This window comes from Dendrobates tinctorius, unplaced genomic scaffold, assembly GCF_039654945.1.
Source record: "Dendrobates tinctorius isolate UK_male_01 unplaced genomic scaffold, ASM3965494v1 ptg000036l, whole genome shotgun sequence".
NCBI lineage: Eukaryota > Metazoa > Chordata > Amphibia > Anura > Dendrobatidae > Dendrobates > Dendrobates tinctorius.
In genome coordinates, this window is record NW_027361704.1 from 3,778,013 (window position 1) to 3,794,415 (window position 16,403).

Below are 16,403 nucleotides of genomic sequence, written 5' to 3' on the forward strand. Positions count from 1 at the left end.
ATTTGGTTTCCTGAAACCCGATCCTACCAACGTCACTCAAAAGTCATAATCATAACTATTTATCAATCATGGCCTAGTTATAGTTATCAATCATGGCCTGGTTAATACACATCATATTTAACATGCAGCTTTGCTTACGTTACAATATATTTCACGCAGACTAGCAATGCTGCATTTTAACTCATATGTGTATTTACCTGCCCAGGTGTGAGAATATCAAAAAATTCACCGGTATACATGGGAAGTTTTTTATTTAATTGGAGTGTAAAAAATATAGTGCACACAGTAATGGTATCAAATAAGGTTTTTTATTACCATAAACAAACGAAAACATTCTTACAACATTTCATCTTGCCAGTGCACCCGTCCTACATCAGAAATAAAGTAGGCCGCAAATTGGTCCCTCATTTGGCCAACTTCAACGGATGACCTGAGAGGGTGCTGAGTGAATTCAGGCAATGGGTTAGGAGCATCATCGTCCAGCTCAAAGGTCGGGTGCTCTTTAGCCATCACAAAATTATGTAGAACCACACAGGCCTTCACCACCTCATCGACTGTTTCAAGTTTAAGATTAATGGCCGTGCCGAGAATTCACCATCTGGAGACAAGAATCCCAAAAGCACACTCGACAGTTCTTCTGGCCCTGGTCAGCCTGTAATTAAAGATTTTTTTGGTGTGGTCCAAGTCCCGGCTGGAGTAGGGTTTCAGTAAGTTTGCGCACATTTGAAAAGCCTCATCCCCAACCATTTCAAAAGGCAGTGGTGGAGCTTCGGTGTGAGGAAGAGGCCGTGGCATAGGGAAATTAAATTGGTTGCCATACAACCTCCGGCCCATGTCTGAGTTTTTAAAAGCCTGTGAGTCATTACCACGGCCAAATGCTCCAATGTCCACTGCTACAAACATACATCCGGCATCCGCAATGGCCATGAGTACTATTGAAAAGTACTTTTTGTAATTATAGTACTCAGATCCTGTTCGTTTGGGTTTGATGATCCGTATGTGTTTACCATCAACAGCTCCCAAACAGTTGGGGAAATTGCATACTGTCCAGAATTTGTCAGCAATTTCCATCCACTTTTCAGCGTTGGGCAGGGGCATACATTCTCTACAAAGAACATTCCAGAGAGCCCGGCAGGTGTCCGCAACAATTCCAGACAAGGTAGAGATTCCAATACGGTACTGGAAGTGTAGTGAAGATAGGGTTTCTCCAGTCACCAGGAATCTGTGAACAGACAAAGAAGTAAAATTAATATTTATATTTATTATTTTAAAAAACTATAAAATAAAATATTATGACATTCATGAAAATTAATTACCCAAGGTTTTGAATACTAAATTTAAAAAAACCCATCAGACCGCACCCCTTGGTTTTTAAATATTACGTACCGTAATGTCACCAGTAGCCGTTCCTCAGGAGGAATCGCACGACGGAGCTGTGTGTCCTGTCTCCGGATGGATTGTTGGACACGAGCAAGCAAATCCCTGAAGCTTTCTTGGGACATCCGGATATAATCTGTAAATTTCTCCAGGTTTGCCTGTAGCTCACTGTAGAGGGTGTGGTATGCCCCACGGTTCTCCCGGAGTTCAACAATCGGATGTATCCACATACGCCGCCGCTGCCGTCTTCGCTGTCTCTCTCTCTTCCTTTGTTCATGGCAAGCAACTGCATACGCCTGAGCCATCGCGATGTCCAAATCCAAGTTGAAGTGAAAACTCTTCCAGCGCAGATCCATGGTGACACGAGAAGAATCAAGCAAATCGGAAGAATACTGTAGACAGGGTCTATATATTAACATACCACACCGACAGTGACGTCCCATTGGTCTTGTGTGTTGTTGAATGTTTTTTTTTTCTTTTTTGGGGGTTGTCCAAAAATCTGTAAAAAACGCAAACGCACTAAAAACGCATACAAACGCATAAAAAAGCTGCTTTTTTTACTGCATGTGCATAAAAATGTTTGAAAAAAACGCAGCGTTGTATGCATTTGTATGCGTTTTTCCTGTGCGTTTTTTTGCGCTAAAAAAGCGCTGCAAAAAAAAGCAAGTGTGAAATTAGCCTAAGGCTCAAGAAAACGCTTAGTCATGGGGGGCGGGGAGATGGGAACCCAGGAGGGGAATTCCCCTGTGAGAGAGGGGATAAATAGAACTGGTTGGGGTTCCAGAGGAGGCTAGTCCCGGGAGGAGCTCAGCAGAGGAAGAAGCAGGACAGAAGACGGAGACCGCTGAAGAGCTCGACCAGGGGACTGACAGAGAAGAGACAGTCGGGGGTGGCCCTGACCCGACGGACCGCAGGACAGAAGAAGCCCCGGGGGTACCGATTGGATGACGACCTCGGACAGGTGAAGCGCTGGGGGTAGATTGGTCTAGGACAGCCCCCAGCGAAATATCCGCGAGGTGCGTTACTGTGACTGGAGCGAAAGTGCAAGTACCCGGGCCTGGAGACAGTGTGAAGAAGCTGTGGTGCGTGTTCGGTGGTCGTCAGGAGGACGACGAATAAATCCGGAACTGTTACAAGTGAAATCTGTCTCCGCCTCGTCCTTGAGTCGCCTGGTGTCTGCGGCGTCCGAACAGGGTAAGCAGTGGTCCACCCCCCAATCCCGGCCCCGCATTTATTTATTGTTTTAGATATACACCATCTGAATTGTGCATAGGGCGTGAGAATAGGACAATAGGATTATACCTTAACAAATTACTAGCTATTTAAAATGGCTGGATAGCAGTCACTGTTGTAGAAATCGCATGAATCTACTTGTTGAAGGGAGTAGTGCGCGGTCACCGTCGGGATAGCTTAGTGCCGTAGCTCAGTCGTAGAGAAGGCTGGGTGGTAATGGTGACAATCCACACTATGGTGATTATAAATGTAGATATAGTTCTGTTAGGATGCTGTAAAAAAGCCACTAGAAGGTATATATAATTTTCAAAGGTGGTGTATATTATAGAAAAACAATAGAAAAATGGTAGGGTAAAGAATTGTGAAAGAGAAAGGCACCACCTTATTCTAGTAGATGCTCAAAAAGTAAAATTACCTTATTTTCAACACTAGATAATTGTATGGATGATAGTGCTAATTGTATGCACCATCTAATGGCAAAAAACGTGTTGCTATGATAATAAGATGTTACCTGAATCATTGTTATTCAATAGCTGGCTGTAAAAAAGATTACGTGCGTAGGCTTAATGTGGTATGCGATCACGAGTAGGCAAGCTGGGGGCCGCAGTTCAATCATAGTTGAAGAGGAAATTTGGATGAGAGAGTGGCGATCCGATCTTCCAGCCGGCGTTGCAGTCTGAGTAGTGTGTGTGCTTTGAGATGCACGTGGTGCTGGTTAGCGTGTGTCAGCGCTCGGGCATTGGCTGCCGGGCACAGGAAAGACAGGTGATGGAGCTTGGAGCAATCACGCACTAGAGACAAAGAGAGGCACGGTCTATAAAGGAGTACTGAATGAACGTAGATTACTGCTCGGCAATGGTAATAGAGGTTCCTGCTATTGCTGATGTCTGTCTGTATGGCAGGTACGAAGTAGAAGTTCACAAAATGCTGCACAGACTAGGAAGGGGCAGTGCTAGTAAGAAATCTTGCAGCGGGCATTTGTGCGCGATTTGGGACGCACAAGGTATTGGTGGGTATGTATCAGCACTCGTGCACCGGCCCTTGGACACAGAAAAGACAGTTGATAGAGCTTGGAGCAGTCAGGCGCTGCAGACAAGGAGAGGCATAGTCTTTAAAGCGGTAGTGGTATGAATATATAATACACGGCAATGGTGGTAGAGGTACGTGTCGCTGCTAATGTCTGTCAGTTTGACAGGTATGGACTTAATCTGGTTGACTGGGACAATATCCCCAGAAATAAGAATACAGAAAATAAATGGGAAATGTTTAAGAACATCCTTAATAGGCACTGTAAGCAGTTTATACCTTGTGGGAATAAAAGGACAAGAAATAGGAAAAACCCATTGTGGCTAAACAAAAAAGTAAGAGGGGCAATTAACAGTAAAAAGAAAGCATTTAAACTACTAAAGCAGGATGGCACCATTGAAGCTCTAAAAAACTATAAGGAGAAAAATTCTTTATCTAAAAAAATAATTAAAGCTGCCAAAAAGGAAACAGAGAAGCACATTGCTAAGGAGAGAAAAACTAATCCCAAGCTGTTCTTCAACTATATCAATAGTAAAAGAATCAAAAATGAAAGTGTAGGCCCATTAAAAAATTGTGAGAAAAGTATGGTTGTAGATGATGAGGAAAAAGCTAATATATTAAACACCTTCTTCTCATGGTATTCACGGTGGAAAATGAAATGATAGGTGAAATGCCGAGAGACAAAGAAAACCCTATATTAAGGGTCACCAATCTAACCCAAGAAGAGGTGCAAAACCTGCTAAATAAGATTTAAATAGATAAATCTCCGGGTCCGGATGGCATACACCCACGAGTACTAAGAGAACTAAGTAATGTAATAGACAAACCATTATTTCTTATATTTAGAGACTCTATAGCGACGGGGTCTGTTCCACAGACTGGCGCAAAGCAAATGTGGTACCAATATTCAAAAAGGGCTCTAAAAGTGAAGCTGGAAATTATAGGCCAGTAAGTCTAACCTCTATTGTTGGTAAAATATTTGAAGGGTTTCTGAGGGATGTTATTCTGAATTATCTCAATGAGAATAACTGTTTAACGCCATATCAGCATGGGTTTATGAGGAATCGCTCCTATCAAACCAATCTAATCTGTTTTTAAGAAGAGGTAAGCTGTAGACTGCACCAAGGTGAGTCATTGGATGTGGAATATCTTGATTTTTCCAAAGCGTTTGATACCGTGCCACACAAGAGGTTGGTACACAAAATGAGAATGCTGGGGGAAAATGTGTGTAAATGGGTAAGTAACTGGCTTAGTGATAGAAAGCAGAGGGTGGTTATAAATGGTATATTCTCTAACTGGGTTGCTGTGACCAGTGGGGTACCGCAGAGGTTGGTGTTGGGACCTATTCTCTTCAACATATTTATTAAAGATCTGGTGGAAGGTTTGCACAGTAAAATATCGATATTTGAAGATGATACAAAACTATGTAAAGCAGTCAATACAAGAGAAGATATTATTCTGCTGCAGATGGATCTGGATAAGTTGGGAACTTGGGCCGAAAGGTGGCAGATGCAGTTTAACAATGATAAATGTAAGGTTATAAACATGGGAAGAAGGAATCAATATCACCATTACACACTGAACGGTAAACCACTGGGTGAATCTGACATGGAGAAGCACTTGGGGATCCTAGTTAATGATAAACTTACCTGGAGCAGCCAGTGCCAGGCAGCAGCTGCCAAGGCAAACAGGATCATGGGGTGCATTAAAAGAGGTCTGGATACACATGATGAGAGCATTATACTGCCTCTGTACAAACCTCTGGTTAGACCGCACATGGAGTACTGTGTACAGTTTTGGGCACCGGTGCTCAGGAAGGATATAATGGAACTAGAGCGGGTACAAAGGAGGGCAACAAATTAATAAAGGGGATGGGGCAACTACAATACCCAGAGAGATTAGCAAAATTAGGATTATTTAGTCTAGAAAAAAGACAACTGAGAGGCGATCTAATAACCATGTATAAGTATATAAGGGGATAATACAAATATCTCTCTGAGGAACTGTTTATACCAAGGAAGGTGACGGTCACAAGGAGGCATTCTCTGCATCTGGAGGAGAAAAGGTTTTTCCACCAACATAGAAGAGGATTCTTTACTGTTAGGGCAGTGAGAATCTGGAGGAGGTGGTGATGGCGAACTCAGTCGAAGGGTTCAAGAGAGGCCTGGATGTCTTCCTGGAGCGTAACAATATTGTTTCTTACAGTTATTGTTAGGTTCTTTAGAAGAACGTAGATCTGGGGATTTATTCTGACAGAATTTTATAGGCTGAACTGGATGGACTAATGTCTTTTTTCGCCCTTACTAACTATGTTACTATGTTACTATGTATGAGTAGGAGTTCAAACAAACTGCACAGACTTGGAGAAGGCAGTGTTAATAGGAGGAGAAGGAATTAAACGCTGCCCCAGTCAGTGGCAAGCATGATAAATCACTGCCAATGGATATGATTGATTTAACGCTTCAAAAATGGGGTAGTGAAGTCACTCTCCAAGTCTGTGAGGATTTTTTGATCTTGGTCAAGGGTGCTTCTGACCAGTTCTCATTTCAATGCCAGAACACCCCCCCCCCCCCCCCCCGGACGTTCTGAGCAGAAGTATCTGAAGATAGCTACAAAACCGTGCAAACTGGCCACAGAAGGTAAATTACTTATTTTCACCATTCTGCAGCCCAGATATGCACTGAGATTATGTGAAAAGCCCGCACAACCCCTTTAATGGCATGTAGATTTCTCAATGTGTGGTAGGTAGGAGTGTGCTGGCGTGGGTGAGGATTTGTGAGCATGAAGGAGAAAATGTTGTAGTCAGAGAGGGGAAGCAGTAAGTTATCTAGGTAGGAGATTGAACAGAGTCGGACAAAGACCAGGTCAAGAGTATTACCGTCTTTGTGTGTTTTAGAGGTTGAGAGCTATTGCAAAAGAATGGGGAGACAAAAAAGCACAATAGGGTCTTATCCATGTTACAGAGGAGAGAATATACCAAGAAATTTGCTCACCTTGTTAGGATGAGATAAGAGCATATAGGCTGGCGGCTGCTGCAGATCCACAGTTCATCAATGACCAGAAGAAGTCATGTATTCAATGGAAATTTGTAGTTAAACTCTGCGCTGCTGCAAGGAAAAATTCCAGGAGAATGTCAAGGATTCACAGTGGTTTATTCAATGCGTTTCGGGATTCCCATGCCCCCTTCATGTGCTTCCCTACCCATTCCCTGCACTCCCCTCATCGCCGGAATCTGCCGGCTGCAGATTCATTCATTCATTTTGCTCACTGTTATGAGCTCATTTTCTGCTCCACCAGCTGGGAGTTCTCCTTCCGTTCTCCCTCTGGTAGTGACAGGAGGTAGTGAGGTTAGTTTAATTGGTAATGGTCTGCCACCTGACGAGGAGGATAGTGATTGGATCTCTGGAGTATCAGACTGGATATAAGACAGCCAACGCCCTATCCTGTTGCTGGTGATTGAGTCTGTTTCTCAGGTCTTGGACTTTAGCTCTGCTCCAGTCATCTCAAGTTAAGTTTGTTTTTTGCTCATGTTCACACTTGCTCTTGTTGGTCAACTTAGTTTTTGTGTGGTTAGCCAGCCCGGCTGGGCTGTGCTGAATTTCCACTCTTATTTATCTGTATTTGCCAATTTGCCTTTTTGTCCTTTATTAGATTGGCCTCTTTTTGCTCTGTCTCAGAATATTCCAGAGTGCTGATATAGTGGGAGAAGTCTAGTGACTTCAGGGTTAATTTTGTTATCAGAAGCGTTGGACATTATTTTTGGTAGGTTTTTTGGCAGATTGCAGACAGCATCTTTCCTTTTCTGTCCTTTCAAGTTATTTTGGCCCCATCGTTTGCTCAGCCTCTTTTTCTGCCTTTGTTTGTGTTTTCATCTTGCTTCACCGTTAATACATGTGGGGGGCTATCTTTCCTTTGGGGTCTGCTCTGGGGAGTTAGTTTTCCTCTTTTCTTACTTTAGGCTTATTTAGCGCTCCGGTTGTGACGAGGCGTCCAGGACCACCGTAGGCACGCTGCACGACTGCTTCTAGTTGTGTGTTAAGATCAGGGCTCTGCAGTCTGCATAGTTACCAACCTCTCTGGTTTTCTGAGACTTAGCGTTGTGTTGCTTTTTTCCTCCTCGGTGACCGGTTCATAACAGTTCACTGTGATAAACTCTCACAGTGATCAAAATAAAAAAGTAAATAAACACCCCCTTATCACCCCCATTGGTAGGCACAAATAATAAAATTAAAAAAAAATATTTATCCATTAGGGTTAGAATTAGGGTTAGGGTTGGAATTAGGGTTAGGGTTAGAAATAGGGTTAGGGTTGGAATTAGGATTAGAGTTGGAATTAGAGTTAGGTTTGGAATTAGGGTTAGGGTTGGAATAAGGGTTAGGGTTGGGATTAGGGTTAGGGTTGTAATTAGGGTTAAGGTTGGAATTAGGGTTAAGATTAGGGTTAGGGGTGGGTTGGAGTTGGGATTAGGGTTAGGCTTGTGGTTAGTGTTAGAGTTGGGATTAGGGTTAGGGGTATGTTGGGGTTAGGGTTATGATTAGGGTTGGGATTAGGGTTATGGGTGTGTTCGGGTTAGGGTTGGAGTTAGAATTGAGGGGCTTCCACTGTTTAGGCACATCACGGGGTCTCTAAACGCGATATGGCGCCATCATTTATTCCAGCCAATTTTGCGTTCAAAAAGTCAAACAGTGGTTCCTCCATTCCGAGCCCTTTTGTGTGCCCACACAGTGGTTTACCCTCACATATTGGGTATCAGCGTACTCAGGAAAAATTGTACAACTTTGGGGGTCTAATTTCTCCTGTTACCCTTGGGAAAATAAAAAAATTGGGGGCTAAAAAATTATTTTTGAGGAAAAAAATGATTTTTTATTTTCATGGCTCTGCGCTATCAACTTCTGTGAAGCAATTGGAGGTTCAAAGTGCTCACCACACATCTAGATTAGTTCCTTGGGTGGTCTAGTTTCCAAAATGGGGTCACTTGTGGGGGGATTCCACTGTTTAGCCACATCAGGGGCTCTTCAAATGTAAAATGATGCCGCAGACCATTCCATCAAGTCGGCATTTCAAAACGTCACTACTTCCCTTCCGAGCCCCGACGTGTGCCCAAACATTGGTTCCGCTCCACATATGGGGTACCAGCGTACTCAGAACAAACTGGACAACAACATTAGAGGTCCAATTCCTCCTGTTACCATTGTGAATATAAAAAATAGCAGGCTAAAAAATCATTTTTGAGGAAGGAAATTTTTTTTTATTTTTATGGCTCTCTGCTACAATTTCAAATATATCGTGGCACTACTGAGTAGGTGCACAAAAAGAAGGTTCGCACACCAGAATAAGTAATTGAAAAAATTTTTGGCACTCAACTTTTGCGATATGTGAAGGATTTTATTTGCAGTCACAAGTATTAGATGTTTCTGCTATGACAATAAGCCTTCATCAGTACACAAGACTGCTCATGTTCAAAGAATCATTGAATATTTGAATGAAGCACCACTCATAAGAAAAATATGGGCCAAAATGTCCACAAAAGATCTGGAGATCTGGGCATAAAATTAGAAGAATGGACATCAGTATAATAACCTCAGTATATGTGTATTATAAAGTGGAATCCCTTGAAAGGTCAATCTCACACATGGGATTAATATATTTATATCAGCTATTGGAAGGTGACAGCTTTGGTAGTGTGTGGATAGCGGTCGTTGGTGGGTGGTGGCGCTGTGTGGCCTGGAGGAACGCGGTATCCACCGCTAGTGCCACCTAGCCTGTACTGATGAAGGCTTATTGTCATAGCTGAAACGTCTAATACTTGTGACTGCAAGTAAAATCCTTCACATATCGCAAAAGTTGAGTGTCAAAATTTTTTTCAATTACTGGCTCTGTGTTATAAACTTCTATGAAGTACCTGGGGGTTCAAAGTGCTCACTATGCATCTAGATAAGTTCCTTAGGGGGTCTAGTTTCCAAAATCGGGACATTTGTGGGGGAGCTCCAAAGTTTAGTCACACAGTGGCTCTCCAAACACGACATGGTGTCAGCTAACGATTGGAGCTAATTTTCCATTCAAAAAGTCAAATGGCGCTCCTTCCCTTCTGAGCCCTGCCGTGCGCACAAACAGTGGTTCCCCCCACATATGGGGTACCAGCGTACTCAGGACTAACTGGACAACAACTTTTGGGGTCCAATTTATCCTGTTACCCTTGGGAAAATACAGAATAACAGGCTAAAAAATCATTTTTGAGGAAAAAAAATGTTTTTTTATTTTCATGGCTCTGCGTTTATAAACTTCTGTGAAGCACTTGGGGGTTCAAAGTGCTCACTACACAGCCAGATAAGCTTCATGGGGGGGTCTAGTTTCCAAAATGGGGTCACTTGTGGGGATTTTCTACTGTTTAGGCACATCAGGGGCTTTGCAAATGCTACATGACGCCCACAGAACTTTCCATCAAAGTCTGCATTCCAAAATGGCACTCCTTACCTTCTGAGCTCTCCCTTGCGCCCAAAAGTGGTTCGCACATATGGGGTACTGGTGTACTCAGGACAAATTGCAAAAAAACTTTAGTGGTCCAATTTCTCCTGTTAGCCTTGTGAAAAAAAAAAATAGCGGGCTAAAAAAATCATTTTTCAGGAAAAAAATGATTTTTTATTTTTACTGCTCTGCGTTATAAACTTCTGTTAAGCACTTGGTGGTTCAAAGTGCTCACCACCATCTAGATAGTTTCCTTCGGGGGTCTAGTTTCAAAAATGGTGTCACATGTGGGGGGCTTTTCACTGTTTAGGCACACGGGGGATCTCCAAACGCAACATGGTGTCCACTAATGATTGAAGCTAATTTTCCATTCAAAAAGTCAAGTGGTGCTCCTTCCCTTCCAGGCCCTGCCGTGCGCCCAAACAGTGGTTTATGACCACATATGAGGTATCGGTGTACTCAGGAGAAATTGCCCAACAAATTTTAGGATCCATTTTATATTGTTGCCCATGTGAAAACGAAAAAACCGAGGCTAAAAAAAATTTTGTGAAAAAAGTACTATTTTTTTACCGATCAATTTGTGAAGCACCTGGGGGTTCAAAGTGCTCACTATGCATCTAGATAAGTTCCTTGGAGGGTCTAGTTTCCAAAATGGGGTCACTTGTGGGGGAGCTCCAATGTTTAGGCACACAGGGACTCTCCAAGCGCGACATGGCAACCACTAAATATTCCAGCATATTTTCCATTCAAAAAGTCAAATGGCGCTCCTACCCTTCTGAGCCCTGCCGTGCACTCAAACAGTGGTTTATGACCACATATGAGGTATCAGTGCACTCAGGAGAAATTTGCCCAACAAATTTAAGGATCCATTTTATCCTGTTACCCATGTAAAAATGAAAAAATTGATACTAAAAGAAAATTTTTGTTGAAAAAATTAAAATGTCCATTTTTTCCTTCCATGTCGCACGTCGTTCCTGTGAAGCACCTGACGGGTTAATAAACTTGTTGAATGTAGTTTTGAGTAGCTTGAGGGGTGCAGTTTTTAGAATGGTGTTACTTTTGGGTATTTTCTGCCATATAGACCCCTCAAAGTGACTTCAAGTCTGAGGTGGTCCCTAAAAAAATGGTTTTGTAAATTTTGTTGTAAAAATGAGAAATTGATGCTCAAATTTTAACCCTTATAACTTCCTACAAAGAAAAATTTTGTTTCCAAAATTGTGCTGATGTAAAGTAGACATGTGGGAAATGTTATTTACTAACTATTTTGTGTCACATAACTCTCTGGTTTAACAGAATAAAAATTCAAAATTTGAAAATTGAGAAATTTTCAAAATTTTTGCCAAATTTCCATTTCTTTCACAAATAAACGCAAAAATTATTGATCTAAATTTACCACTATCATGAAGCCCAATACAGTATGTCACGAAAAAACAATCTAAGAATCTCTAGGATCCATTGAAGCATTCCTGAGTTATTACCTCATAAAGGGACACTGGTCAGAATTGTAAAAAATGGCCAGGTCATTACGGTCAAAATAGGCTGGGTCATGAAGGGGTTAACAAACCTAACAACAAGAGGAAATTTGACAAATAAATAACAAACATCTGCAAGGAGTTTGTATGTTCTCCCCGTGTTTGCGTGGGTTTCCTCCGGGTACTCCGGTTTCCTCCCACATTCCAAAGACATATTGATAGGGAATTTAGATTGTGAGCCTCATCGGGGAAAGTGATGATAATGTGTGCAAAATGTAAAGCGCTGTGGAATACGTTAGCGCTATATAAAAATAAAGATTATTATTATTATTATTATTATTATTATTAACAAAAAAGAAAAAAAAGGTTTTACTTTTGGGATCTGCGGGAGGGAGTTTTATTGTGTCCCTGGGGTGTGGTGGGCTGTGGAGTTATGCTAGGAGTGGTTGGGGAAGTTGTTACTGGGGAAGTGGCAGTCAATTGGAGGATTGGGTCAGAAACATTGGCAGAGGACAAATTGGGGGAAGAGGACACATTAGGAGTGGAATATAAGTTGGATGGGATTAACACATTGAATGGGATAGAACCAAGGGAAGGTGGGGGAGAGACTTGGAAATGGAGACATATTCAGAGGTGAGGGTGGAGGGGGTGGGTAATGTTTTCTTGCTACTTTTCTTTTCCTGCCCTTCGCTTTGCTGGTTCCTCAGCATTTTTTTTCCTATTCTTGGGGTGCTGAACTCGGCTGCGTGGTGGAAGTGGAAGACTGGGGTGCTGCACTCTGCTTGCATGGTGGAAGTGGAAGGCTGGGCTGCTGCACTCGGCTGCATGGTGTTGCTGGGTACTGTTGGAACAGTCCTATTGTGCAGCGGTGGTTGTGGTGGTGGATAGGTCATTTGATGAGCAGACTGTTATCCAAGTCCTTGTGATGTTGGGAAAGGTGCTGGCAGATTCTGCCACTGATGCTGTGCTGGAGCTTGTTGACCTGTGTGGAAAGAACTTTGGGCATGCTGTTGATATTGGGACTGCTGCAATGCCTTGCTGTAAGCAGCCTGGAAGGCCTGCATCATATTCAGCTGGAGATCAAGCGGTAGGTTTTCCATCTCGCACCGCTTTATTGAGGAAAAAAATGTTGTGCTGGTCTATTAAGGTCGGCTTCCAGACGGTCAAGGCATCTGTGGAAATCCTGGAAGAGTGTGTTCACCTGAGTGAACCCACTGTCCATTCTTTCTACAACCGCCTTCATCCCATCCTGGAAAGTCGAGCTTAAGTGAATAAACTCAGGCATGAGTGACTTCTCCAAAGACCTCTGCCGCTGGCGAGCAGACCCAAGTAAAGTAGAGGCAGAGGGCTGGGAGAGGTGAAAACCTGTGGACCGACTGCCTGTTCCTCAGCCTATGAAGCCTGCTTGGTTGCTCCATCGCTGGTGGATGTTTGGGATTGTGCTGGTCCGTTGCCTGGTCGACGAAGGGTCGCTCCAATTGAAGACGATCCAGGTTCTGTTGTGCTGTTCCAGGTTCTGTGTGGAAAATAAATGAAAAACATAAGTAAAAAAAATAAAAAGTTTAAATCATAGTAAGACAACACAAAAGATGATCACGTTTGCTGAGCAAGCGCAGGCTTCAAAAAAGAAAGCTGCTGATGGTACTTACATTTTCTGATTTTTTTTGAGCAGCACCACTTGGAACCCGAATGTCCTCTCATGTCCTTATTGAAGCGATCCTTCATCAAGCGCCAACGGACTTTTATTCTCTTCACTGTGAAGGAAAAAATTAATTGTAAAGCAATGCACCTACAGGTTCACTGCCACGTCAGACCACATTGCAATACTTGCCAAAATCCTTTCTGGCATGTGGTGTGGCACGGTCCTAATCATCCAACATCGATGTTGCCACTTCTTCCCAGAGTCGTCGGATCAAGGCTGAGTCGGAATGATTCCAATCATGGGGGTCCCACAATGCTGCTCGCTCTTGCACAGCTTGAATAAGAAGGTTGTTATCTGTGTCACACTGTCATTCCTCTCGTTGTGGAACCTATAAATGAAATACAAAAAAAGAATTTGTAAGTAAAACTGAAAAAAAATTCAATAACAACTCTGATAAAGGCTACTTACACCCCGTCTTTCCTCCTCAGCAACTTGAGGCCGACGACCCTGGAAAGATTCATTTCCACTGCATTTTCTAACAGAGATGAAGAGCAATTGCGTGCATAGATGGGGAGCAGTGCCATCCAAGATGTAGAAGAGACATTCATGTCTAATATAAGCGGCTCTGGAATGTAGAAAAGGAAAAAATAACTATTATTAGTGGCTTCTACATCTTGGATAGCACTGCTCCTCATCTAAGCACGCAATTGCACTTCATCTCTGTTAGGCTGGTTTCACATTTGCGTTTTTTTGCGCTGGAAAAAAACATATATGTGCGCATACGCTTTTTTCCTCTATATTTAACATGGGCGCGCACGTATGCGTTTTTCGTGCAATGCGTTTTTTTGTGGTGTGCGATTTTATTTTCCAGACGCTACATGTTGCATTTTTTGGTCCGCGCAACCACTTCAAAAAAGCGCATGGCCTATGGCGGCGCATACGTGCGCACTGGCATGCGCATGTATGCGCTTTTTTAGCGCTGCGGTTTTTTTTTTTGGTGTCCACTATTTAGACAAGTTATCAAATTCAAAAGTAAAAAAAAAAAGGCTATATAAAGGAGGTGTCTGCCAACACTATACCACAACTACAGTGACAGATTGGAGAGCAGACATTCAGCAACGAACCCATCTTCTATCAGCGTCAAGAATGTGAGTATTATTACATCGTATGTCTGTCCTTTTAAATTGTGTATGTACTAATGAGTTTTATTATTTTTACATGCAGTATGTCTTCGGAATCAGAATATTCCCCATCGTGGCAGGAATTGGCGCAAGCAGACCGTGAGGTGATTATTTTCGTGCATCTGGTAAGTATATCTGCTGCTACATCTGCTGCTACTCCAAATCTCTTACGTTTTTTTTTTTTTAAGACATCGTCATCTTCTGCGGACGGGACTACTGAGGGCGAACAGCAGGAGCAGCGAAGCCAAGTCCCGGTGGTGATACGGAATGTATGTATCAAATGATTTGTAATGTTCTTTATTTTTTATCTTCTATATTTCATCCTTTCTGTATTTTTTTTTTTTTGTAACTTTTTATTTAATTTAAATTTGATTATTCTAATGAATGTGTTTTGTCTAGGTTCCACAACGGGATGAAGACGTCTACCTGGATAATGAGCAGCTCATCAGCCTGGTCCAGGAGCGTGCCCCATTGTGGGACAGCCGTGACCGGCTGTACAAGGACAATGTGGTGATCCGGCGGCTATGGAATGAGGTGGCCGCAGCGTTGATGGATGGCTGGGTCAGCGCCACTGCATCCTCCAAAAAGACATTTAGTAAGTATTTCCCTGCTCTGTATTGTGCCGCAGTGACTATTGTCCTTGATGTCACTGTTGGGTTTCGTGCTAGATATATTCTAGCAGGAAACCCAACAGTGTCATCGGGCTCTACAGTGACTGCTTTGAGTATTGTATTGCTGTATTGTGCCGCAGTGACTGTTGTCCTTGATGTCAATGTTGGGTTTCGTGCTAGATATATTCTAGCAGGAAACCCAACAGTGTCATCGGGCTCTACAGTGACTGCTTTGAGTATTGTATTGCTGTATTGTGCCGCAGTGACTGTTGTCCTTGATGTCACTGTTGGGTTTCGTGCTAGATATATTCTAGCAGGAAACCCAACAGTGTCATCGGGCTCTACAGTGACTGCTTTGAGTATGGTATTGCTGTATTGTGCCTCAGTGACTATTGTCCTTGATGGCACTGCTGGGTTTAGTGATAGCATATGTCGTGCATCAAAAACACAAGTGACATGTTGTTCTTTTTTTCCAACAGTGGACAAAGTCCGAACACGTTGGTGCTCGATCAAGGACCGCTTCAACAGTGATGTTCGTGCTGAGGGCCAGGTTCGCAGTGGATCTGCGTCAAGGACAAGAACCTGATACCGTTACTATTGCACATTGCAGTTCCTAAGACCTGTCCTTGCCACCAGAGCGTAAGTATTATAATTTATTTTTTATTTTTAATCTGTGATTTTCTAATCCACTGCTGATGCTTCTTGTAAAGGCATGATAGTAATGATTTTCCTTTCTTCAACAGCACCTGGAGCAGCACCCGGCAACCTGGCCCTGGAGCGGTCCTTCATGGGACATCCTCTGACCCGTCCCAGCCATCTGACAGCCAGGAAGCACCTTGCAGGTCAGCCACACAGACAGCTGGTGACCAGGAAGCTGGGCCATCAGGTGTTCCCCTGTCCCAGGTCTCTGCCACTGGTTATGCGGGCACTACCTGCCAGCGGCAGAGGGCCTTGGACAGGAATGTCTTGCCCGAGTTTATGCACTTGAGCGAGGCCTTTAATGCCAGCTTCAAGTCACTGTCCGACAGAGTTGAAAGCGGTTTTGCACTCATGGAATGTGGTTTTAACCACTTTGAACACCGCTTCAATTCTGTCGAACAGCGCCTTGACCGTCTGGAGGCCGACCTCAACAGACCAGCACACCATTTTTTTAGTAAGATTGAAAAGGGCATGGCGGAACACCTTAGTCCTGAGCAACAGCTGAATGTGCTTCAGGCCTGCAACAATGCTTTCTTGCAGGCTATGCAGCATAATCGGTACGGGCAGCAGTCAGTAGTGGCATTTCCACCTGTGCCACCATTGACTCGCTTCACCTCACTACCGACTTGTGCTGCATACCACTGCAAGGACACCTCTATTCAAAGCCAGGACACCCACCGTTACACCACCACAAGTC

General features: G+C 43.2%; 1 protein-coding gene across 2 annotated transcripts in view; it reads left to right on the forward strand.

Moving 5' to 3' along the window:
- Positions 1-16,403, forward strand: part of LOC141087866 (putative calcium-activated potassium channel subunit beta) — a 917,788-nt gene that overhangs the window by 600,755 nt on the left and 300,630 nt on the right. The window lies entirely within an intron of this gene.